At 51.0% G+C, this 25,127-nt stretch overlaps 1 protein-coding gene across 6 annotated transcripts in view; it reads right to left on the bottom strand.

Moving 5' to 3' along the window:
- The window catches only part of HIVEP3 (HIVEP zinc finger 3), a 261,024-nt gene that overhangs the window by 124,491 nt on the left and 111,406 nt on the right, over positions 1 to 25,127 (bottom strand). For all 6 annotated transcript variants that reach the window (XM_050326111.1, XM_050326112.1, XM_050326114.1 and 3 more), the window contains one exon: positions 14,309 to 14,389. The gene's annotated coding sequence lies outside the window, so the exon portion shown is untranslated. The remainder of the gene's footprint in view (positions 1 to 14,308; positions 14,390 to 25,127) is intronic.

The following is a 25,127-nucleotide window of genomic DNA, read 5'->3' on the forward strand; positions in this document are numbered from 1 at the left end:
TCCTGAAAAAAACCCACAACGTGGCGACAGTCTAGGAAATGAGAACGAAGCTTTCTGGGAATGCAGAGAATGGCACTGAAACTCCATAAAAGTGAGACACAGCCCTTGGCAGGGGGGTGAGCTGCACTCCTGACCAACCAGTACACACCAGTACACACCAGTCCTGTAAGCCACCACCCCCAGGGCAGAGGAAAGGACTGAAGGCAGGTGCTGCTCTGGGTTTTCTTTTGTGTCTATGTGTGCACAGAGGAGTTATTTCGTGGATTTGGCTGCTCTGCCTTGGGATGCAATTAAGATCTTTCCCGGTTTTTAATGTGAAAAATGAAACCAGGAGGAAGAACCTGCCCCGAGTCAATTTGCTGTTTAAAGTGTCAGGCTACAAAGAGGGAAGCTCAGATGAGACCTGCTTTTCTCCATCCAGGTGAGCCTCCTAATAAATTGGTAGGTCTGGGATGGATCATAACCCACATCAGGACCTGGGTCTGTGTTATGTAAACAATTAGTTATTAGATGGAGAAAACAAAAAAAAATCCACTGGGGTTTTCCATGTGTTGAAACAAGGCTGTCCCACACGCAGGACCAGCTAAACCTGACCCTGCAGGGGACTCCCTGGGAACCTCTGTCATGGATTTCTTTCCAGATCTGAGAGAATCACGCTCAGAATTGGACCATTCCTGCAGAGAGCCTGTGTAGATCCCAATTTTCCTGTTCTCTGAGGAGAGCACAGCCCTGTTCCTGCTCCGTGCCTGCGAACACCTCGCGTGTCACAGCGTGGGGACAGGGGGGCTGTGCTGCTCCTCACCTCACTGAGCACATCCTGCCCTGCATTTTCTCTGTGTAACAATGCAAACTTTCCAAACTGTGAGCATTTTAAAAATAATTTGATGTTTGGAACTGCTCTAAGTTCATTCTCCGGCGTAGCTTTGTGTCAGGGGTGTGAAATCAGCCAACGGGTTATCTTTGGTTGTTTTATTGAGCAGAGCAAGAAATATATACTCTGTAGTCCTTTTTTGCTCTAAACCTCTCCTGTCACATGAGGTAAGAAGGGCAAATCCAGATGCTTTGTTTTAGTTCAGACTTTTAGTGGAAAGACAGAAAAGCATTTTCTGCATCTGTGCCAAAGGCAAATCTTGGTCCTCACAGCACTGGGTGATGCTTCCCCCCTTTGCTGCTACACTAGCTCTTGTGAGCTCAGGGCTGGTGTATCCACACCCACCCTGATCATTTTGGAGGATGAAGCCTTTAAAATTTGTCAGGTTTCCCATTACAGCTCCCCTAAACAGCACTACCCAATATGAAAGAGCTGCAGCCCCTCAGAGACCCCAACAGAGGGGGAAAAAAAAAAACCAGCAAAGCCTAAATTCAAAATCAAAGCTTCAAGCTCAGGGGGTCTGGAGGAGAAACACAGAGAGGCAGAGCTGCCTGAAAAAGTGTGTTTGAGCTGTCAGGCCCAGATGGTGGCAAATAAAAGGGTCCATTTCTGGGAGAATGTTTCTGATGATTTATTTCTGGATGCAGGGAGACAGGACAGGCACACAGAGCATTTCAAGGGCTGCTGTAAATCAGGTTGTCATTTTTTTTCCCTGTCTTCCAAAGAGAATCCCAGAGAGGTTAATTTAAACAGGGAGGTATCTTTGCCACTCTCTCCTTTCCCTCTCTCCCCCTGGCTCTGTGGCAGCAGCTGTGTTAGTGCTTCCCTGCGAGGCAGGAGAGCAGCAAAAGCTCCTGCTGGAGCTCAGCCAAGCTCTGTGCTGGGTATCAGCAGAAGATGGGGAAAATCTTGGAGCTTTAGGTGATGTCCAGATGTTTCTGCATCTGCTTTGGCATCTCTGCCTGGCTTTGTGTGTGCATTCAGACGTGCTCTGAGCTGCTGAGCCCTGCAGATGCCTACACTTGACCAGATGCTGTGGAGCACCTAAAATACCCCTGGGTGCTCAGGTTCAGGCACCCACCCTGCTCAGAAACGCCCCAAGCTTTGGGCCTGGGCTCTCAGCTCACATCTAATCTACATCCTGCTCCAAAGGGAAGGCTTGAACACCACCCACCGTGCCTGAGCAGCCCCCAAATTCAGCAGGAAGCACTAAAGCTGCTCCCTGCTCTGAGAGGAGCTGCGTGTGAGGACTTCACCTCCTTCCCAGGGTGAGATTTGTGGTGTTCTCTGCACAGAAGCAGAATGTTAAGGGGTTGGGATGGACCTGGGAGATCTCATCCCAACCCCCACTAGAGGAGGGACACCTCCCACTAGACCAGGCTGATTAAGGCTTTATCAAAGCTGGCTTTGAACACTTCCAGGGATGGGGCAGCCACAGCCTCCCTGGGCAACCTGTGCCAGAGTCTGGCAGTCCTTGGACTAGAGGTTTGCTGTTTCCCTTAGATGCCTCTTCCTGCTGTCCTCACCTCCCAGGAGGAAAGGGGGGAGACATCCCCTTGGTTGTGCCAAGACATGGCCATGACTGTCCTGGCCACTTCTGGAGGCTCTATTAGGTCATGCACCTTATTTTACCCACAGAGTCCCTGGCAGGCAGGGGAACCAAACACCACCCTGCCCAGCTCCTCCCAGGCCATGCCAGGAGGCACCAGCCCATCCCAGGCCCATCTCCACAAGCTCAGAGGAGCACAGGACAGAATGGACTCAGGTGGAAACCCAAATTATGGGCTCAGAGAAAGGGACAACCTGCCTGGCTTCTGCCAGGGCTGTCCCAGGAGAGCTGCAGCCCCAGGGCCCAGTTGTGAAACCCTTGAGATGAGTCAAGTGGAGCCCCTGTGGGACTGAGGGGGGGTGGGAGGTTTGGGACACACAGAGCAAGGGCATTTGGGGATTGCACAATATTTACAATGGGATGGTTAGGGCAGGAACCACAGCTGGGCAAGGGAGGGATCAGGATGGTTTGGGGAGGAACATGTGTGGTAAAACAGAGGGATGAGGAGATAAAAAGCATTGTCCCTGGGTAAACAGTGCTGGTCACTATTCTCATCCAGCTGTGCTCTGTGACTGCAGCCTGTCCTGTCTACCATTAAAGCTCATTTCTAACTCTTTTCCTGCCTGAGGGACCCTGGGAGCTGATGGAGAGGGCACTGTGTGCATGTGCTGGTTTGGGAGGGTGCCAGTACCAGCAACTGGAGCTGCTGCACAAACCAGTGGCACCACCAAACACTGGGGGTTCTTTGGTACACTGGGCTTTTAGGATGGAAAAACTGCTCTGGTACCTCTGTCCCACCCATTGCAACCAACAACTCTGAGAGAGGGACTCAAAAATCACTTCCCTGCTCATCTAGCAGGGAGATCCCAAACCATGATCTCCAGAAAGCTGGATTGTGCCACCAAAAAGTGCTGAACCCTCCCCCCCACCTCTGCTTAGCTGTTTCAAAGACTAGCTTGGAATTTTTTCCCTTTCAGATATATTATTTTCCAGTTTCAATTCAGCGGAGAAAGCTCCTAAAATTTTCCTTCAAGGGCTTAAATCTGAGTAATTACAGGCTGCAGTCACACAGTGTATGCTGGCTGCTGGAGCTCCCTTCACCGCCAGAAAAGCAGGTCAATTATAAGCAATGAACCCACATTACCAGGAGAAAAAGCTGGTTTGAATTCTGGTCAATTAGTGCTAAAACTGTCTTGGAAGAGAAAGGTAAATTGAGCTAATGCAGCTCTGCAGTGAGACCTGCAAATCAGCACTGAGCCCTGACAGAAAAGGCTTAATTTCTGGTATGGCACAAATTAATGATGTTTTGGCAGAAAATCAACTTCAAACCTGCAGGGTGAAGTTCCTGAGGTTCCCTTTCCTGTCTCTCCTCACCTCCAGCTTCGGGGCTTGAGTGAAAAAACAACCCCACTTAGGGAGGGTGCTGGAGCACAGAATTTACTTTAAGGATGTTCTTACCCACTTTCCCAGCCTGAGGGTAGTGACAAAGCTGTCCAGGGCTGTGCTGTGTCAGGGCTCCCTGGAATTTTGCCACAGCCAGGGAGGAGGAGGAGGAGCAGGTTCCTCAGGTGCTCCTTGGAGAGGGCTGGCTCTCAAATATCCCAGAGACCTGGAGCTGGTAGCTTTGATTCAGGGTTTTGTTGTGTCTTTTTTTTTTTTTCTTTTTTTTTAAATCCTCTTTTAAGTGTAGATTTTTGGAAGCAGCACAAACTTCAAGGGAATCATGAGCTCGAAAAGTGTGTTTTGTGCAGCTGGTAAACGAGCACATCACCTCCCAGAGGCCACATCAGCAGGAAGGGAGAGCCAGGCATCTCCCAGGTTTCCAGCTCTGGATATTCAGTGATTCTGTGACTGTTTCAAGGCACACAAGGGTGACCTGCCCTGCCAGGGTTTATTGCCCAGTGGGATGCAGGGTGGGCAGGCCCTGGCACAGGTTGCCCAGAGAAGCTGTGGCTGCCCCTGGAAATGTCCAAGGCCAGGTTGGAGCAACCTGGGCTCGTGGAAGGGGGGTGGAATGAGATGACCCTGAGGTTTCCTCCCATCCCAAACCACTCCCTGGCTCTGTGATCACAAACTGCCCCAACAGAAGGCACGGACAGGTCACTGCAGCTCCTGGATTTACAGAAAGCTGATCAAGAAAGGAAGGAATCAAGGAGCAAAGCTCTGCCTGCACACAAAGTGCCAACACAGAGCCCCCGTTTGGTTAGAAAAGCTTCATCCATCCCATCTCCCTTCCCCGTGGGTTTTGCTTGGTTTAACCCCAGCACAGAGTGGGGATTGTGAGAGCCCAGGAACACTCTGAGGTTCCTGGCAGCCACTTTTATTGGCCTGCTTTTCTTACAGATCTCAGGAGCAAACCAACTGCAGCTCAGCCACCCAGCCATCCCTGAGCCCCACACCGGGCTGTTGACAGACAAACCCTACAAAAACACCCTCCTGGTGGCTGCAAGACTTGACACCTTATTTTTTTTTTTCCCCTTCTGTGACCTTAAACAGCACCAGCACCTCCGAAGTGCCTCAGGTGACCCTGGGCTTATCTCAGCACTCCCTAATCAGCTCCTGGCTGGAGCTGCAGGACCTCCCAGGAATCTCCCAGCTCTGCAGGCACCTCCCCCAGTCCCAGGCAGCAGCACTTCAAAGGCAGGTGCAAATCAGAGCATAACAGTGACACAAAGGGGGGAAAAAAGCATCCTCACCAGGCAGTGTTTGACTTGCACATGTAGGACTGTTTCTTAAGCAGCCTCTCTTTTTTTTTTTTTCCTTTTTTTCCCCCTCCATCACACAGAACAGCTCCGTGCCTAGTTTTATTAATAATAGACGTGGCTGTCTCTTTTTTAAATGTTATGAGAAATCCACTCAGAGATTTTCCTTGGCAATGAATTCCGGGGCTTAATTATGCACTGTGTTAACGGGCTCAGTGTTTTTAAATGTAAGATCTGTCTGTTGGAGGCCACATGCTCTTGCACTTTCCCAGCAGATTAAATAAGGAGCCCAGTGTATCCTTCCTACCTTTGCAGTGTGTTTTTGGTATTGATCGAGGTGTATTGGATTCACTGTCACTGTGATGCATCTTCAAAGTGAGTCACCCCTTGGAAGTGCTTGCACTGATTTATGGGAATCCTTCACATCCATCTCAATTAGTGCCAGCAAACCCCAAACCGGCTGCTGTTCCCCACTCATCTCAGGAATGTTTCCTGCAGAGTTCTGGGAGGGGGGGATAAACACTGAGTTTGTGCAATTCATTCAGAGAAATCCTTTCCACTGTTGTTGTGCTGCCCCAACCAGCAGATGACAAAATGCTTCCAGCACAGCCTTGTCACCCCAGGGCTGCCCATGTCCAACTTCCAGCCGAGGGGGTGGGAGCTGGAAAAAACACATGCAGTGGGTTTTACACTGTCCAAGGACAGCCACAGGGAGAGGTTTCCTGGCAGCCTCTCTCCCATGATGGAACACCCAAATTTTCTCGTCAGCTTGCCCAGAGAAGCTGTGGCTGCCCCTGGATCCCTGGAAGTGTCCAAGGCCAGGTTGGAACGGGCTTGGAGCAACCTGGGATGGTGGAAGGTGTCCCTGCCCATGGCAGGGGGTGGGTTTGGATGAGATTTAAGATCCCTCACAACCCAAAAAATTCTGTGATTCCCCATCCCCACGATACAACAACCAGATCTAATACTGATGAATCACAGAGTCAGAGAATCCTTGAGGTTGGAAAAGACCCTCCCAGCCCATGGATCCCCCCTGTGCCCCATCCCCACCTTGTCCCCAGCCCAGAGCACTGAGTGCCACGTCCTGGCCTTCCTTGGACACCTCCAGGGATGGGGACTCCAAACCTCCCTGGGCAGCCCCTGCCAATGTCTGACCACCCTTTCCATGAGGAAATTCCTGCTGATGTCCAACCTGAGCCTCCCCTGGCACAGCTGGAGGCCGTTCCCTCTCCTCCTGTCCCTGTTCCCTGGGAGCAGAGCCCGACCCCCCCCGGCTCCCCCCTCCTGTCAGGGATTGCAGAGCCAGAAGGTCCCCCCTGAGCCTCCTTTTCTCCAGGCTGAGCCCCCCCAGCTCCCTCAGCTGCTCCTGCTGCTCCAGCCCCTTCCCTGGACACCTCCAGCCCCTCAATGTCTTTCCTGAACTGAGGGGCCAGGAAGATTAAACGTCACAGATTGCAGGTTCAGGCTTTTAAATGCCACCTGTTGACTTCACCTGCCCATGCCCAGGTCCGTATGAGCCTCCTGGTTTAAATATCCACACTGGAGACTCTGTATTTTTTTTTTCTGTACTCAGAACATACGTGAAAATGAATCTCCCCACCTCGCTGCTGGGAGATGCTGTTTACTCACCTCCTTAATTTTGCTTCTGTGGTATAAAGATAAAAATAATAAGAGAAGAAGTAGGAAAACAACCCAGAAAAATTATAAGGGTATTTTGTTTGTCTGCATCAACAAAAAAATGGTAAACATTGCTGTCAAAACTTGGGTGTCTTTTCGAGTTTAAAAGTTATATCATCTTCCAGATTAAATGGTCATATGGGTTTAAAGGAAATCCAAAACATTAAAAATGCTAATTAGCTCCTTGTCTGGGAGAAGATGTATTTTTTTCCTATAAACACCATTAGAATTGAGAATAATCAAATATTATAATTGCTTCTATGGCTACGGAATCGAGCACAAGTCTGAACTATAACTCAAAATAACAACGTGTTCTCGAGATACATCTTGTTAAAAGGAAAATGTTTCAGGAGCTGAGAGCTCCCCTGTTACATCACCTCCTTTTCCACTTCAGGAATTTCACCGTGTTGGTTTAACAAACACTTGAAGGGTCACATGGAGGCAAATCCATCCCTTGCACTTCTCTTTACACTGTTTAAATTTCCTGAAGATGATTCGAGATCGTTTTAAAAGCTGTGGTGCTTCATTTCTCCGAGACTCAAGTGTTGAAATGCATTAAAAATGCCAGTCCTGGGCCTCCACCAGCTTCAGTGTCCCCATCCCCCATCAGTCCTCCCTGAAAGCCCATCCAGGCTTGGGTTTGAAAGCCCATCTGGGTTATCAAACCTCTGGGGTTTAGAACCAGATGATCTTTAGAGTTTCCAGCTCCTGGGAGGTTGGAACTCGATGGACTTTGGGGTTTCCAACTCGTAGGAAACCCTGTGAGTCCCAACCCCTGTGAGTTCCAACCCCTGGGGTTTGGAGCTAGATGACCTTTAGGGTTTCCAGCTCATGGGAGGTTGGAACTAGATGGTCTTTAAAGTCCCTCCAACCCAAACCATTCCATGATTCCATGACATGAAACATATATCAATAAGGAAACCTTTCTCCTCTGAACCTGACAACCTAGAGATGTCCCCCTGCACATTTTAATCACTGCTTTCCTAAAACCTTCAAAGAACAATGGATCCCTTGAAACAAGAGCAAATTGTTCTGCTACGAAATCCATGGATAGACAGGGGATTGTCTCGTTCAAATGCACATGGAAACGCTTTGCAGAACATCCTTGAAAAAAATCCAAGAGAGGAACAATATATCACAGAGCACAATGTATTCCTGAGCATGCTGGGGATAAAGGGCAATTGCTGGGCTGTTGTTAGTTTTTCAAATACATGCCAGTGTATTTAAGTGATTATGGATGAAAGACTAAAATATGAAGAATGACATTTGAAAAAGAAGCCTGCCTTTGTCTGCTGGCTCTGTTTGGGGATTCTTTGGATAGGATTGCTTTTGTTCTTTTGGGATATATATCTTATGGAGCATAGCAACACTTTGCTGACAAATAAATGCTTCAGCCTGAATCTTCCGAATGGATGTCATCTGAAAACTGGAGCGTGTGAACAGCCCAGTGTCAGCCTAGAAAAACCTGAAGGACTTGCAGGTGAAATTCCTCCCTGGGAGGGTGGGGAGGCCCTGGCACAGGTTGCCCAGAGAAGCTGTGGCTGCCCCTGGATCCCTGGAAGTGTCCAAAGCGAGATTCCAGAGATGGACCATCCCAACCTGGGCTGGTGGAAGGTGTCCCTGTCCTTGACAGAGGGTGGAACAAGATGATTTTAAGGTCCCTCCCAACCCAACCCATCCATGAACAAGGCAGGGCAAAGGTTTCACCACAAAACCACACACAAATGCACAGCTAAACCTGTGGGTTTGTTCTCTTCCTTGGTGAATCTCCTCAGGAAAAACAGAGATCTGGTCTTTGCTGATGAGACTTGAAGGCACTTCGCTGGCTGAGGGCCAAGAACACTGTGATTGCAAATGCTAACATATATTTTGGGATTACTCAGTTTAACTGCTAAGACAAGTTGCCATAATATCATTGGGTTTGTGCTGTAAAATGAAAGCAGAACCTTTCCTTACCTAAAAGGTGGAATTTGGGGTTTCAGAGGTTCCCAAAGAGAAATCCAGGCGGGACACGCACCCAGAAAGATCTCACACACGATCTGATCAACTTTGAGGAACATAATCCCATGGAATTTTCGTTGAGTTAATGCTCATTTTAACTTGAAAGCCTCTGGGACAACTTTGCACAACAGCTTCCCAAGCAACTCAGTAGAGTGTGGAGGGGCATCTTGGGAAAGAACCTAAAAATAGGCCCTCTGGTTACCACAGCAAAGCACCCAAACATGCACAGAACTATTTTAGTGCAAACAGAACCTGGATTTCACTTTTTTCTGCCCCATCTCCCAGGTCCATGACCTGCCAGGGTATGTTACATGTACACAGAATTAAAATCCAACGTCTTTTCTCCTCACTGGGTTCCATCCACCTCCTGACACCCACTTTGAGCCTCGTTTCCTTGCAGCTGCCTGGGGGTTTCAATTCACTCAAATAGGATTTTTGCAGCTCTGAATGACAAAAAAACCCAAAACATCAACAACTTTCTAACTTTGGATCTGTGAACAGACCTCAGCCCTGGGCACTCCCCAGGAGCCCCAGAGAAGGGACATTAAGAGGTGCCCTCCCCTTTTCACAAACCTCCTCAGCCCTGGGAGCTTGGGAAGCTTTGCAAATCCCAAAGAAGTTTCTGGATTCCTCTGGGACCAGGTCATCCCTTGCTGTCAGAGCCAGATCAGGAGCCAGGGAGCAATTTCTGAGGGGAGGCACAAGAGTGGAGTGATGAGTCTGGCTGGATCAGGAGAGCAATTCAGCATCTTTGCTGTTCAGCTCCACCTCAAAGACACAGGACACACATTTTGTAACAATTCCTGCTGCTCCAGAGGTGAATTCTCCTCTCTCTGAAGGACCAACCTCAGCCAAGCTGCAGAACTGGCTCTCCTGCATCTTGAGCAGGACTTGGCACTTCTGGGGGATGAGCAGGAATGACCCAGCTCCAGAATCCAAAGCCTTGTTTTGGATACACTGTCCTCTCCAGCTCATGCCAAGCACAAACCACAGAAATCAAGATGATTCCAGGGGAGAATTGATTCAGGTTTTACAGATGCTGGAGCCAAGGGGAGAAGGAGCAAGGCTGGAGATTGATGGGAGGCACAACCTTCTTCAGACACTTCTCAGGCAGAGCCCAGAGAATCACACAGTCACTGAGGTTGGAAAAAGTCAAGTCCAACCATCAACCCAGCAGCACCACCTTGTTCAGCACTAAAACACGTCCCCAAGTGCCACATCCACATGAGGGCAGGGTTTAGTGGGAAGGTGGAGGTCAGAGCAGAACTGAAGGGCAGAGCTGCACAAACCAGGTTGATGATGGAGATCCTGGACCACCACCCAAATCCCTGCTGCAAGATGTGTTATACTCACCCATTTATTTTTATTAGAGAGGTTTATTAACACTGATCCAGTGAGAATTGAGTGTTGATCCCTAATGCCACAGCCCTACAGTCACAGGGGCTGCCAACCTGCTCTTAAAAATGTGTATTCTGGGCAAAACCCTATAGAAAGGTGCATGGGAGAAATTCAGTAGGAAGAAGCACCGCACAACAATCCAAAATGCTACAAAATCTTACCCCAGGAACTGCTACAAGAAAATTTTCTGTGCTTACTCACTGAGCCCTCACACGGAATTAACACCAGGCCAGGAAAAACACGGCCTTATCCCGGTAAGAAATCATCCCATGTTTTCATGTGCCACCTGCACACACTGAGCAAATCTACAAGGCCCTAAATATAAACAGACAGCCCTTTCCTGGCTGTTAAAATGAACAACCTCAGCTTGTTCTCTGAGCAAGCCAAAATTACAGCTGCTCAGAGATCAGACACGTTTTAGGGTGGGACACTTTCTGTCCCGTCCCCCCTGCTTTTTACAGTGTTTGTAGCTTTATGAATAAGGCATTGATTGTGCCCAAACCCCAAAGATATCCACCTTGGAGGGAGAGCTAAAATTAGTGTTAAGTATATTCCTGAAGCTGCCAGGAGGAAAGACAGCTCGTGTGGGATGCTGGAGATCCGGCAGGCAAAACAGCATTCCCAAAAAGGCCAGTCCTGTGCTGCAGCCCTGGCTGGAGAGCCCATGGCTTTGCACACACCCCACACAGCCACTTTTATGTCCAGAAAACTTGGTTATTCCTGGAAAGCCCAGCAGGGTTGAGCTGTGCCAGCACACACACACCTGAGTGGGCAGTGTCTGGGAGCAGAGGAAGCTCCCAGGTGCCACCACGTGAGCTGTCTTGAATTTCCATCCCAGAAGACCCCGAGTCATTTTAAAGGCAATAAATATGCAGCTGACATCCCCCTTTTTGTGGAGTAAGAGGCAGGTCTGGGTAGAGCAGGGCACTTTTAACCAGCACAGGGAAAAGGTGGGAAAAGGAAAAGAAATGTCTTCATTCCAAAGGATATCAGGGAGTGCATGGAGGGCTGGGTCAGTCAGCTGGTATGGAAAATTCCAGAACAACTGGATAAGGAAAGCAGAGCCTCCCTGACTGCCCTGTCTGGAGTGAAATCAGGTGTGTTTGTGTGAGTGTAGGTGTGCCCAGCTGGAGCAGAGCAGACTGAGGGCAGAGCTCAGCGGGGGCTGCAGCTCCTCCCGAGGGGCAGCTCCGATCTCTGCTCTGGGGGAGCAGGGACAGCCCCCAGGGAATGGCTGGAGCTGTGTCAGGGCAGGCTCAGGGTGGATCTCAGGGAAGGGTTCTTCCCCCACAGGCTGGTTGGGCACTGAACAGGCTCCCCAGGGCAGTGGGCACAGCCCCAAGGCTGCCAGAGCTGCAGGAGGCTTTGGACAATGCTCTGAGGGACAGGGGGGATTGTTGGGGTGTGTGTGCAGGGCCAGGGGTTGGACTGGATGGTCCTTGTGGGTTCACTGCAGCTCAGGACATTCAGTGATTCTGTTCTATGCTCTCTATATGTCCATATCTTAGTGTGCATCTACAGACACCCTGAGCACCCTCAGTGCCCCATCAGCAATGGCAGAGGCAGCACATGTCACACACACCCCTCCTTCCCCTTCCCAGCCTTTGCTTACATTTCATCTGGTCTGCTCTGATTCCAAGGTTTAATAAAATTTAATCCCAGCATGTCTCGAATTAATTAATTAGATCTCATTCCAATCCACGGTGCCAGTTCCTGCAATTCCCCTGGTGCTCAGGCAGAGTCAGGGATCTGCTGCCCCCAGGAGCAGCCACGGACCAACCCTGGTGTGTGAGCCCAGCCACCACACTGCAGAGGGGATTATTCCAAAGCAGTTTGGTTTTTCTTGCCTGTGGTTTCCCCACCAGAACAACTCCTCTATGTTTAAACAGTGACAACATGACATCAGCCCCACTCAGAGCCCCCAGCAGCAGAGTGGGAGCCCAGACCTGCAAATTCAGTCTTTATTCATCAAAATTCATGAGCTGGGATCAACGAGCTACCTGGGACCCTCCCAATCCATGTGCTCCAACTACAGCTCATTTGCCCCCTCCCTGTGCTCTGAGCTTGTTTCCCTCTCCAAATCCTCCTCAGTGAAGGATTTTTTTTTAATTCCCTGTTGTGAAAGAAACCATAAAACTTTTTTTTTTTTTTTTCTTCCTCTTTTTCCACCAGGAACAAGCTGTGGGAATTCAGAAATGGGGATATTTTAACAGGACAAAAATCTTTATTCCCTGTGCTGATCCTCCCTGGTAGATGATTTCCACCAAACATGACATGTCACCGGGTGCTCTGCGGAGCATCCTCACGGTGCTGCAGCTCCACGGCCCTCCCAACAGTTTGAGCTGTCTCTGCTCATCTTCTCCCCTGCCACAGCTGAGAGAGGAGCAATCCCAGGTGCTCAGTGGCCTCGGTGACAAGCAGAGCATAAATGAACCGACATGGACCGCAGAACAGGAGATATTTCCCCTCTGCATCACTGTCTGCTCTGCACCATCTCCATGCAGGGTAATTAATTCTGATCTCAGAAGAGTCTCATCAGTTTTGTCTGCTGCCAGCGTGCTGGGCAAGGCCCCTGATGAAGTGCAGTTGTTTACAAACACGTTAAAGCGTATTTAAACCCATTGTATCTCACTCCAGCTGCCCAAGTACTTTTTACTCAGCTCCTGGACTCGGCCCAAACCCAAAAATGACAGATTGCCAAAAAGGACAGAGAGGAGGGGTGGAGGGAGGGGAGGAGGGAGGGATGTGAAGTGGCTAGACAACACAGCACATGAATACATTATCCTGTTGCCTCTGGGAACCGAGGTCAAAGCTGGACCGGGCTGAAGAAACACGTTGTAAGAAACCCTGGTGAAAGTAAAGCTCGGGGAGGTAATCAGCTCCAAGTGCATCCAAGCAAGGGTTTGCTGGTGGAGGCAGCTCGGAGTCACGCTGACTGTGGTTCCCTGTGGTTCCCTGTGGTTCCCTGCTGCTCCCAGGGAGCACAACTGTCCCCTCAATCACCTCTCACCGAGGGGACAACAGACTGGGCTGTGTCACAGGGGCCGCTGCTCCCCAGGGCACTGTGCTGTGCCCCTGCACTCCCGTGTTCTTCCCAGGCCTGCAGCTTCTCCACCACAAAACCCTGTGCCTTCTGTAGGTGCAGCAGCACCACCTCCCCCAGCCTGACCCCGTTCCCAGAGCTTTCCTGCTCTTTCCCTGCCGTGCTGCCCATCCAAGGCCACCGTGTCTGACTCTGAAAACAAGCCCGGGCTGTGGGTCTTCAACCTGCAACCTGCTCCTGTGGGATGTGCATTCCTGTGGAAAAGCTGTACACACCAAAGCAGGGAGCAAACCATCCCATTTTCCACTTGAAGCCTGTTCTCATCTGTCTCACCTCGGCCAAGTGTCCTTAAAATCCCCCCTGGACATCGGCATCGGATCCTGGATTGAGCTTCTACAACAAAGCTGGTGGCCAATGTCCCTGCCCAGGAACACAACACCTCCTTCTGGAGGGCTCTCCAGGAGCTCCATGAACAGTATTTTATTTTCCACAAACTTCCCCAAAGTTGGACAAGCAGCATCCCAAAGGAAGGCAAGACTTCCTCAGGAAATGAAGATGGAAAGGGGAAAAGGCAGAGCTTGTGAGGGACAGGGGGAGCTGGAAGGGAGGGTGGGATTTGGGAACCTGCTGGTCATGCTGCTCAGCAGCAGCTTCTGGTTCTAAATATTTTATATTAAGCAGCTGCTGGATAAAGAGCCAGAAGGAAAGATGTGACCTCCACCTGCAACCACACTACCTGCTTCAGAAAATCACTGCAAACACCTGCACAGGAACACCTACAAACCAAACCAGAGCACGCTGGAAGCAGAAATGAAATGAAAAAGCATGATTGGACCCCGTTCTTCCCCCTCAAAACATCTTTTAAATGCTCAGTCAGTACATCTGCTCCAGGAACTGCAAACCCCTGGGGCTGTGTCACCTCAGAGGGGCTCAAAACCTGGGAGAACCCAGGAAAGCAAACCCCCAGCACACCACAAGCAGCACAGCCACAGGCTCCAGCCACAAAGCCCTGGGGCCACAGGGTCTGTGGTCCCACAGGGACTTCCCAAACCACTGGAGCCTCTTACCTGTGGAGAAGCTGCTACAGGTTCATCCTCTGGCACTCGGAGGAGACTCAGGTGTTCATCCAGTGACCTGGGAGAGGGAGCCTGGGGGAGAAAACAAGAGACCTGAATGTAATGGGGCAGATTTAAACATGTCATTGTACCCCAGAGACAGTCACATCCCCTCCAAAAATATCCCCCTGATATTTTCTGCTTGCTCCCATCAAGACTTTGGGGGTTTTCCTTACTCTCCCTTTCCCTCCTTTATCTCCAATCCCTCCTGTCACCATTTTGGGCATTTTTCTCTGGGCTGTCCTCTTCTCACATGCAATCTGGACTTGGGGGCAAATCATTTTTAAAGAATACCATTGCAAAGAATTTTTCTTTATAGGTGAAATAATTCACTTCCAGCTATTCAAAGACAAGGCACAGGAGAGTGGCTGGTGATGAGCTTTGTGGTTCTCCTAAAATCAGCCCCCGAATGCAAACTGGGCCCCACCCTGACTTCTTTAGAGCTGGGAAATAAAGCTGAGCATGTGCCCAGCCCTGGCCCTGCCCCAGCCTACTGAGGGTGAGCTGCTGTGGTCCCAGCTGGGGATGGATCATTCACTCCCAATCTCAGGGCTGGTGGGGCTAAATTTTAAAAGAAAAGTAAAAATCACACCAGGCTGTGGGAATGCACCCAGGAGAAATCATTCTCAAAAGGCTGAGAGTGGTTTAAAGCAGAATCACAGAATCACAGAATGGGAAGGGACCTCAAAGCCCATCTCATCCCACCCCCTGCCATGGGCAGGGACACCTTCCACCAGCCCAGGTTGCTCCAAGCCCCATCCAACCTGGCCTTGGACACTTCCAGGGATGGGCACATCACCCATAACACGTCCTGGATGCAGGGAGAATAAAGCAGAATGTTGGGCAGCGTTAATGAAAGTGTCTGCAGCCCCAGGGGCAGTGGCCCTGTGTGTGAGGACACCACAGGAGTGACAGCAGGTGACATCCCCTTGGTGACCTGGAGCATCCTCAGTGCAAGGGGAGCAAGAGGAGCCACTGCAGCCTCAAACCAGCAGCATGTTTAAATACAATAACAATATAAATATAATAATGTATATAACATATACAACATAACAACATTGCAAATATAATAACAATATAAAATGACAGCTCTGCCATTGTGTGGCTCCTTTTAGATGGAGATTCCTGGATATTTTGCCATTAGTTCTCATCATCTCCCCCAGGAGAGTGAGGGATGAGCCCGTTTCACTGCTGTGGATGCTGAGGCAGGGAGGGCTGGAACTTCCCAAACCACGTTGGACAGGGCTGCACTGACACCAGTGCAGAGCCCCCAGGATCATCCCCATCCCTCAGCCACACCCATCCATGGTTACTCTTATGGTCTCCTCTAATTAATCCTTCTCACTACACAGGAGGAAATAACTCCAGACGGGTCAGACTCCCAGGATTTAATGGAACAGACACTGTTAGGCCACCCAGCAATGCTTCCTAACATCTCCCCCACCGTCCCTTCTGCTGCCAGCAATTAGATGAGATAATTTCAAATGTGTCCTTGTTAGTGGCTTCTCCCGAAGTGTGTTTGGCAGATACAGAGCCAGAATGAAGCTGCAGAAACCTCTGCACAAACAAATGTAAGAGCAGGACAGGGCTGAGTGTGAGCACTGACAATACCTGAAATCATTGTGAGGAGAAAGCTGAAGGCACAGGTGAAGATAAAGCCCCCCCCCCAGGCTAAGAAAAAGCTCATTTATGTGTTAATCTCGCAATTGTATTAAAACAAAACGATGCTTAAAAAAAAATGCTTATTAAAACAAAACTGCCCAACCAGCCTCTGGGAGACCTCCCTGAGACCCACCCTGAGCCTGCCCTGACACAGCTCCAGCCATTCCCTGGGGGCTGTCCCTGCCCCCCAGAGCAGAGCTCAGTCCTGCCCCTCCTCTGCCCCTGCCCAGGCAGTTGGAACTGCACTGAGGTGTCCCCTCAGTCTCCTCTGCTCCAGCTGAACACACCAAGTGCCCTCAGTGTCCTCACACACCTTCAAATCCAGGCCCTTCCCCATCTCTCTGCCCTCCTTTGGACACTCTCCAATGGCTCAATCTCTCCTTCCATTGTGTCCCCCCAGAGTGCCCCAATGTTGAGGTGAGGCCGCCCCAGGGCAGAGCAGAGCGGGACAATCCCCTCCCTGCTGCCCCCAGGACAGGGCTGGCCCTCCTGGCTGCCAGGGCACTGCTGACTCAGGGACAGCTGGCACCACCAGCACCCCCAGGGCCCTTTCCCTGCCCTGCTCCATCCTCCTGCTGACTGCTGCAGTCAATCCTGCATCCCTGAGCTCACGTGCAGGATCCTGCCAGCCCTGCCCAGGGAATCAACGCATGGAAAACCTGGCTCCAGCACAGTGTTGCTCTATTTTACTTTCTTTACTGCTTGAAAAACATTTGGTGGTTGCTGGAGAGAGCCAGGCCAGACCAACACGTTACAGCCCTCCAGAAACAGCACTCCCTGCCTCGCACAGCTCTGCAGCTCCAGAGCTCCCTGTCAGCTCAGCCTGGCTCTGGCCATGGAGCAGCTCCCAGGAAGGCAAAGCAGGGCTGTGGAGCCTCCACCTTGGGATGAATCCCTGCAGGAAGGTTCTGTGGCTTTGAAGGCAGGTGAAGAAAGCGTGAGTGGGTTTGATTTCCTCTCCCTGCCTGCCAGCTCCCGGGTGTCTCGTACAAAGTGTTTAATGAGCTGATTTGTACCTTGGAGAAGGAGCTGCAACGTCACAGCTCTCTGGAGCACTGGCCTGGCCAACAGGGCTCTCTGTGAGGACAAGATTCCCAGGAGTTCTGCTGTGCCAGCACATCACACTCACTGCCCTCAGGGAAGGTCAGTCTGCAGGACCAACACTGGCTTTTCCCTGGAAGCCACCACTTGGAGCAAAATATGGTGGTTTCTGGTGATACAGACCATCCTTAATCCATAAAATAAATAGAATTTATAGTTTGAGTTGGATTCAGACTGGTGACCATAGAATAACCGAACCACAGATGGTTTGGGTTGGAAGGGAACTTAAAGATCATCTCATTCCACGCCCTGCCATGGGCAGGGACACCTTCCACTAGCCCAGGGTGCTCCAGGACCCATCCAACCTGGCCTTGGACACTTCCAGGGATCCAAGGGCAGCCACAGCTTCTCTGCCCAACCTGTGCCAGGGCCTCTCCACCCTCACAGCCAACAATTCCTTCCCACTATCCCATCTATCCCTGCCCTCTGGCAGTGGGAAGCCATTCCCTGTGTGCTGTCCCTCCATGCCTTGTCCCCAGTCCCTCTCCAGCTCTCCTGGAGCCCCTTTAGGCCCTGCAAGGGGCTCTCAGGTCTCCCTGGAGCCTTCTCTTCTCCAGGGGAACCCCCCCAGCTCTCCCAGCCTGGCTCCAGAGCAGAGGGGCTCCAGCCCTGGAGCATCTCCAGGTTCTCCTCTGGACTCTCTGCAGCAGCTCCAGGTCCTTGTGCTGCTGTTCCCAGGGCTGGGGCAGCTCTGCAGGGGGTCTCACCTGAGGGGCAGAGGGGCAGAATCCCCCCCTCTCCTGTTACCCCCATTGTGGGATCAGCTCAGGACATGGGGAGCTGTTCCTCTCTTGCTTTCTCCTTTCACTGCTAGAAAACATCTTTTATTTTTTTGGAAAATTCTGTTCAGAGTGTCCCCATCACTCAGAGACAAACATGGAATATTGGCATAAGCCTGGTACAGGAGCCCAGTGCCACAGCCCAGGTGTCCTGGGGGCATCACACAAAGTGTGTCCTTACAGGTGAGGCTTTCCTGGGGCTAATCAGGGCTCTTCCCTGCTGACAGCCCCGCTCTCTGATTGCTCTTACACCATCACTTTGGGTCAGGTTGGGGCAGAGGCTGCTGAGGTCATAACCTTCCCCCATGACTTGTGCCTTACTGTCACCTGGTGACACCAGTGGCTTCACTGGCACCATCATCCAACCTTGTTCTGGGGACCCCAAACCCAGCTCTTCCCGCCACCCTTTTACCACACTGCTTCAAAGCCCAGGACAGCACAGCCTCTTTTCCCCACAGAGACTCTTTTCACATAATTAACCCAGACGTTTCACCTTGATTTTTTGGGGGCTCTATTTTTTTCGGGGTGGGGGGATGCAGAGCCTGGAGGCAGCTGTTTTGCCTCCTGTGCTTTTGCAACCTGCCAAACGCGGTGCCGGCTCTTATTAAACCCGGGCTGGTTGTTATGGCAACACGTGCACGTGTGTGCGGGGAAAACAGAGCCGAGCCCGGGTTGTCACGGGCAACACGAGGCATCTTCCCAGTCCCACCGAGCTCCCTGCCTTGCCCGGTGTCATCTGAAGGCAGCAGGGGCTGGGAGTTATCCTGCTCTCCCAGCGCCCGTGCCAGCGGCTGGCTGGGAGCTCAGCGCCCGTCTCGCAGCTGATTCAGCTCCTGGAGATAGAGGGTAATTTTCCTTTCTCCTGTTTGCTTCCTCCTGCCTCGCAGGCTGCCACGGCACCTTCACCCAGCTGGGTAAGTAAGACAAGCTCGTGGCTCCCTCCCAAACAGATGGCTGCAAGGAAGGTCCAAAAATAATCCTGCGAGTTTTGGAGCCCGCCTGGCTGATTGGCAGAACCTCCAGAGACCACCAGAAGAAGCAGATGGTCAAGACATGAGATCAGAGCTGGAGACGGGGGGTGTCAATCAAGAGGTTGGAGTACCAGGCTCTGGGATGTGGGACAGGCACCAAGCACTGCCCCAGGACAAGCATTTGAGCAACGAGAGTGGCTGCAAAGTCTGGGTTTGATTTCAAGGAAGATGGTATCCAAAAAAATCACAGCTTTGTGGTGCTGCAAAGGTCAGCCCTGGTATTGCTGCACCCCTGAGAGGATGGGCTGAGCCTCTGTCAAACCCCACAGCAAACTCTCAGGCAGAATATCCAAATAAATAGGGGATAAAATAATAATAAATAGGGAAAGAACAACCAAACAGCCACTGCAGAAATAAGAGCAGGGCAAAATCCCACCAGCTGTAATGGTGTTATGTAAAACTATTCAGAATATCCTTCTGGATGCTGGGCTGCCCCCAGGCTGCACTGGTACCCTGGATCAGAGCACCGAAAAGAAGGCAGCAGCAAAATGATCTCCTGCATCTCTTCACAGTTTTTTGGCCAGATGTCTCCAGGTGATGCTGTTCCACAGCATCCTCTGCACAGGAATGTGGCACAAAAACTCTGGTGTGGTCCAGAAACCCATTTAGGGTGAGGGGTTTATGCTAAAAGATGTGGTCAAAGTACCCCGTGTCCAGCAATCAGCAATGCAGTGTGTGGAGTCTGGAAACACTGATCCCTTTGGAGAAGCTGAAGGAGCCAAACCTGCACTTTTCACTTAAAAAAAAAAAAAAAAAAAAAGGGAGGGAATAAAAGTCTGCAAATAATTGATGGGTGTAAATGCTGGATTGAAAAGAAATTATCTACAGAGTGTGTTTCCTAATGAGGTAGGCTATGGAAAGGAGAATTTAGCCTGAAAATTACAAGAAACAAGCTACCAGAGAGAAGAGACACATCTGAGATGGGAACATCTCCCAAGGACCGTGGTGGTAGATCCAGAGTGGACCCCTGGTCTGGGCAAAGCCAAGCACAGGCTCCTGGAGGAGAAATAAATCTGACCTAAGCTGCCTCTTCCCCCTCTGATGCCTGGATTTCAGCCCCTTTCCCAGCATATTCCTTCATGGCAAGGCTGATTTTTAGCTCCATGCTCTCCCTCCAGCAGGACTTCCCAAACTCTGCATCCTTGGGCACATCAGCAGCTCTGGCAGCAGCAGCTCCTGACCCTGCACTGGCAGGACTTGGCCTGGGCTGCACCAGGACTCCAAACAGCCCCTTTACTCTCAGAAGAACACAAATCACAGTTTCTAAATCCCCTTTTCTAGTGAGAATCTCCTGTGATTCAGCAAAGACAGCAAAGACAGTGTGTCCAAAGACACCATTCCTGCTGCTTGGAGTGTGTCTCCCCTTTTCCTGCTGCACCAGGGACATGCTCATATCCATTTGCACACATGAGATTTAGTGCTGCACTACCAGGTGAGAGTCCTGAGAGCAGCTGTAGTTCAGTTAAAGTCAACACACACACAAATTTAATGCTCTTCTGTGACTTCCTCCATGCCTTAATTCTCAATGCAAAGTGCTGCATTAACAAACCTGGGAACAGAAACCCTTTTATTGTGAGACCCATCTTTACATAAAGCAAAAGCACCAGAAAGCCCCTGCATCACCCAAATCCTCCTATCAAACTCTCAGGCCACAGAAATACATGAACATCACTGAAAAGGAGTGTAGGGTTTGCACAGAACTCTGGGCAGAAAAAGGCAGCTGTGTGTGTGAGGAAAGCCTGGAGACCTCACTGAGCCCCCTGAACCCCTGAGCCCTTCATCTGAAGCATCACTGCAGGTGGTTGAGGAGCTCTCTGGAAAGACATCACACACGTGGCTGATGGACAGACAGCTTCAGGGCAGACCCTCTGGACAGACAACCCTGCAGGTCCTGCCCATGGACAAGCTGCTCCTGGCTGCTCAGAGCTGGAGGGATGAGGGGGTGATCCAATACAGTCACAGAATGTGCTGAGCTGGAAGGGACCCACAAGGACCATCCAGTCCAAACCCTCAGCCCTGCACAGGCCCAGCCCCAAGAGTCACCCCCTGTGCCCCAGAGGATCAGCCAAAGCCTCCTGCAGCTCTGGCAGCCTTGGGGCTGTGCCCACTGCCCTGGGGAGCCTGTTCAGTGCCCAACCAGCCTGTGGGGGAAGAACCTTTCCCTGAGATCCACCCTGAGCCTGCCCTGACACAGCTCCAGCCATTCCCTGGGGGCTGTCCCTGCTCCCCCAGAGCAGAGCTCAGTCCTGCCCCTCCTCTGCCCCTGCCCAGGCAGTTGGAACTGCACTGAGCTCTCCCCTCAGTCTCCTCTGCTCCAGCTGAACACACCAAGTGCCCTCAGTGTCCTCACACACCTTCAAATCCAGGCCCTTTCCCATCTCTCTGCCCTCCTTTGGACACTCTCCAATGGCTCAATCTCTTCCTTCCATTGTGTCCCCCCAAAGTGCCCCAATGTTGAGGTGAGGCCGCCCCAGGGCAGAGCAGAGCGGGACAATCCCCTCCCTGCTGCCCCCAGGACAGGGATGTCCCTCCTGGCTGCCAGGGCACTGCTGACTCAGGGACAACTGGCACCCACCAGCACCCCCAGGGCCCTTTCCACATCTCATTTCACCTCTCAGTTTGCAGGGAGCAACTTGCAGCACTGACCAGAGAAGCAAAACAACATCAGCTCTCATATTCACTCGACACTTGCTGCTTTAAAGGCCAATATTTACCTTTCTGCCAAATATACCCAAAACTCAATGCACTGGGCAGCCCCTGAGAAGTCTGGATCCAAGACTACAAACCCTCCACTACCCACTTCTCATTAGGAGCCAGAGCTCTTGCAGGCAGCTGAGTGGGTAATTTTAGCTTATCTCAGAGTGCCAGGAGATGAGAACATTGCTGAAGGACCGTCTGGAGAGGTGTCTGCAGGAGGGGAGGCAGCACACCCATCCCCACCCTGCGAGCTGGGCAGGGCACAGGCAGCACCACTGCTGTGCACCCCCCCAGCTATGACCCCTCCAGGCACGGGGAGCACTTGGAGAGACTCTTTACAGCCAAACCTGCCATGAATGCAGACATTTGTTAGCCCTCAGCTCTGTTTTATAAGCTGCAGTGCAGCGTTGCCGGGAGGAACCGAGTGCTCGAGCTCGAAGTGTGTGTGTTACAGCACTGCCTTATACAGCAGCAAAGTGATTAATTAAAATTTACAAGACTAATCCAAATGCCTAAACATGTTTCTTGGCGGGAACTCCTGTAACCTGCTGCCAACAACGTCCCCATGTAACGACAACCCCCCAAAGTCAACCTGTGGGAGCCACGAAGAGGCCGTGTCTGATCGAAGCCGGTTGGTAACGGGAGAAGAACGAGAGCGACGAGATTCTTCAGGAAAAACAAAGCACGTGGCCACAGTCATGTCTGGGATGTCTGGCTCACGCTGGGAATAGCCCCTTCCCCAGTCACAAGTGCTGGCCAAAGCCCGGTTTTTTATTAAGGATTTTGCTGCAGCCTCGAAAAATAAAGCAGAGAAACGGCCAAGTTCACATCCAGCCCCGCGGTCCGGGGGATGCTGAGCACTTCCAGCTATCCCTGAGCACTTCCAGCTATCCCTGAGCCCAGCCAAAGGCTCTGCAAAATCAGAGCCTAAATTATTCCCTGGGAGGATTTCTCCATAAAACTCCAGAGGACACAGATATCAATCGCACTTCTCCCCCCTCCCCCCCACCCCAGATCCCCTCGCAGAGTATAATCCAATAACTTGATACTTTGGGTAACCTTCGAAAACTTCCAATTGCAATTTCTCAGGGGTAAGATTGGAGGCTAGTTTAGAGTGAAGGGAGTAAAACTGGGGTTAAAGCCCAGTTTTCCCATTTAAGTGGGAAAAAAGACTCAGGGAAATGTCACAGTCGGCTCTGGCAGGTTTACAGAGGTGGAACCCTCGGAGCTGCTCGCTGGGAGCTGGTGGCATAAATCAACCAAATGAGAGGGGGGAGACTCTCTAAAGGTTGATCTTGCTGGGCTTTCCCTTAACAACCCCTTCCCTTGCAAAAAGTAAATAAATGCCCAACTTTTAGCTTGATGAACTAATCTTTTCTAGCTCTGAGAGCAACGCCTTGCACTTAATTATCACCACTAAATGATTTCAGTGTTTTCAAAGCACACTGGTTGCTTATTGGTAATGATTTCACTGCCATGAAGTAAAAACCTTGCAGGGATGAATGGGAATGTTACTCATGGAAACACAGCTCGTTTATAACTCTATTTTAGACACTTAAATTAGCAAGGATCAACTCAGCCCGACTGGAATAATAATTTTAGCAGCGGAGTCAAGAAGCAAGTGAAAAACAAAATGCCTTATCCTGAGTAAAAACAGTTGTGCTGTCCCACCATTTCTCTAAGGGACCCTCTCAGCTCCCCTCTCCAACTGGAAATTTGTCATGGCAGAAGCCCTGGCTTGGGGAAGGAAAACTTTACAGCCCTCATGAAAAGTCACCACCCTGTGCCAAGTTACACACACCTGAAAATCATCCTCTGCACTTCCTTGGGGCTCTGGGCTCCGGTCCCTCCGTGTGTCCTACAGCTGAATTTGGGACACTGAGGGCCCTCCTGCAGCACAGAATCGTGCCCTGCTTGCCAAAAAACACAACAGCCCCCTAAGAAAACCCCGCTCTGAGCGTCAGGAGCACCCACTCAGGTGCTCTGGTGAGGGCTCTCCCAGCAGCCCTGAGAGGTTTCCAGCATTGAGCAATGTGTCCCACTGATCTCAACAGCCAGGCAAACATCATTCACAGCTCACACAAATAAGATGGTGGGGAAGTTGCATAAGATTCTGGCACAGCTGGGAACAGACTCGAGGACTCTGATTAAATCTGGCAAATCTCACCCAGTTTGACACATCCTGCCCGTTGCAGGAGCCAGGCTGGCTCGTGCCACCTCCTGCTTGTGGGCCATCCTCCCGTGGGGAGTCCTGGCTTTTCCCAGGGCTCTGCTAACGAGCTGGTTGGGCTAATTAGCAAACTTGAGTTCTGTGTCCCCAAGAACTGTTCCCTGAATCAAAGAACCACAGAATCACTGAGGTTGGAAAAGACCTCCAAGATCACCAAATCCAACTGCCAGCCCAGAACCACCCAGCGAGATCATCACTAAGCCTTGACTTCAAGTGCCATATTCACATGTTTTCTGAACAGTTCCAGGGTGGGGACTCCACCACTACCCTGGGCAGCCCCTGCCAATGTCTGACCACCCTTTCCAGCAAGAAATTCCTGCTGATGTCCAACCTGAGCCTCCCCTGGCACAGCTGGAGGCCGTTCCCTCTCCTCCTGTCCCTGTTCCCTGGGAGCAGAGCCCGACCCCCCCCGGCTCCCCCCTCCTGTCAGGGATTGCAGAGCCAGAAGGTCCCCCCTGAGCCTCCTTTTCTCCAGGCTGAGCCCCCCCAGCTCCCTCAGCTGCTCCTGCTGCTCCAGCCCCTTCCCTGGACACCTCCAGCCCCTCCATGTCCTTCTTGTCACGAGGGGAGGACTCACTGGTACAACCAGTCACTTGCCCAGCAGCAGCAGCAGGACAGGGAACTCCACAAGGATAAATGGGAAGGTTCCTGGTCCTGCAGCCAACACAGCACTGCCTGTGTTTGCTTTTTCTAAAAATCATCACAAGTGAGAGACGAGCTTAATTAAACACTGTTCATTTGCAAAACTGAGAAATGCCAAAATTACAGCTCCACGAGCTTAATTTGTTCCATTATGAGCAAGCACTGGGCTTCACATCCATGAGAAGGTACTTTCCTTTGCCTTTTGTGTAAATTTTATAGGAATTCTGCCTTGTTCTGCTACTGGATGAAGAAGGTGGAGCAAGCCAAGAAATGCAGGCTTAGTGCTATGTGATATCAGACAGGGCTGACCTATTATCTGGGATATCTTAATGTTCTTTTAATATTGTTTGCATGCAATTGCACTTAAATTGCCAGATAATCTAATTCAAATGGGAATATTTCTCCTCCCAAGCAGCAGTTCATTGTCCTTAAGAGCACCAAACCCGGGGGCTGCTCAGCAGAGAGGAATGTCGGTGGCTGACAGAGGGGTGGAGAATGGTCCTGGGACAAATTCAGGCTTTTTAACCCCTTCACTGCCCAGACTGAGCACTGCACTAAATATGTTGTGGTTACTAATTACCAAACACAGTGATTAACTGCCCAGAGCACAGACTTTGCCCCCCTGTATT

Source organism: Myiozetetes cayanensis, unplaced genomic scaffold, assembly GCF_022539395.1.
Source record: "Myiozetetes cayanensis isolate MyiCay16 unplaced genomic scaffold, myiCay2020 scf31, whole genome shotgun sequence".
NCBI classification, from domain to species: Eukaryota; Metazoa; Chordata; class Aves; order Passeriformes; family Tyrannidae; genus Myiozetetes; species Myiozetetes cayanensis.